This window comes from Aptenodytes forsteri, unplaced genomic scaffold, assembly GCF_000699145.1.
Source record: "Aptenodytes forsteri isolate BGI_AS27 unplaced genomic scaffold, ASM69914v1 Scaffold50, whole genome shotgun sequence".
Classification (NCBI taxonomy): domain Eukaryota; kingdom Metazoa; phylum Chordata; class Aves; order Sphenisciformes; family Spheniscidae; genus Aptenodytes; species Aptenodytes forsteri.
Window position 1 is genome coordinate 5,521,885 of NW_008795126.1, and position 977 is coordinate 5,522,861.

Consider the following 977-nt stretch of genomic DNA (forward strand, 5'->3'; position numbering starts at 1 on the left):
GGGCGGTGAGTGCTGTCTGCGTGCACGGGGGAAGCGCGAAAGCAGCGTGGGAACAACTCCTCCAGCACACAGCAGCTTCCCCCGAAAATCCCCTTGCTCTTAGCCACCGACAGCTCCCTCTGGGTCCTAGCAGAGCAGGCGGGAGAGCCGCTCTCACGGTGGAGACTTCTGAGCAGGGATCGTCGAGGGACAGCAGTGATGTAGCGGTATTTAGGGCAGCCAGCACTCACGGGCGCTGCTATGCTGGAAGACGAAATCTTTTGCTGCTGAGACACCCCTTTAGCCCCCTGAGGATTCACGCCTCTTTGGGGCTGGGAAATCATAGGAAAAATATCAGGGTTTTCTCTGCTCCTTTCTTGAGCTGATGTCTGCATTTATATGTTTAAACACCTCCAGAAATGAAACCAGGGTGATAGCCAGTAAAAATGGAAGAGGAATGACAAGTTCCTGTTTTGACCCAAAGTCTGTTGAAGTAAATTGAAAAACAGTCCTTTCCTTTCAATAGTTTGCAGATCAGGCCTTTGCACCCTGAATGGACTGAAGGATTTCACTAGTGAATACATCTCCAAAGCAAAGATGGACCACTAAGACCTAGTTCTGCTTCCGTGTTTCCTTCACTGGGAAGGAAAAATTCACTGCTATTGAAGGAGGAATGAGTCTTTTCATTTACAGCTGAATTTTCTGAAGAAGCAAAAGGACCTGGCAACACCATCTTTTCAACAGCCATCTTCTGCAGGAGCACTTGAGAATGCTTGCCTTAAAGCAGATTGTACTTCAACATTTGTGTACTAAGAGTTTGGGATAATCTGTTTCAAACCCACTTGATTTCAACAGGAGTCTTTCCATTCACTTCAAAGAACTTTGGGTCATGCCCTAATAGAATCATAGAATCATTAAGGTTGGAAAAGACCTCTAAGATCATCGAGTCCAACCATCAACCCAACACCACCATGCCCACTAAACCATGTCCCTAAGTG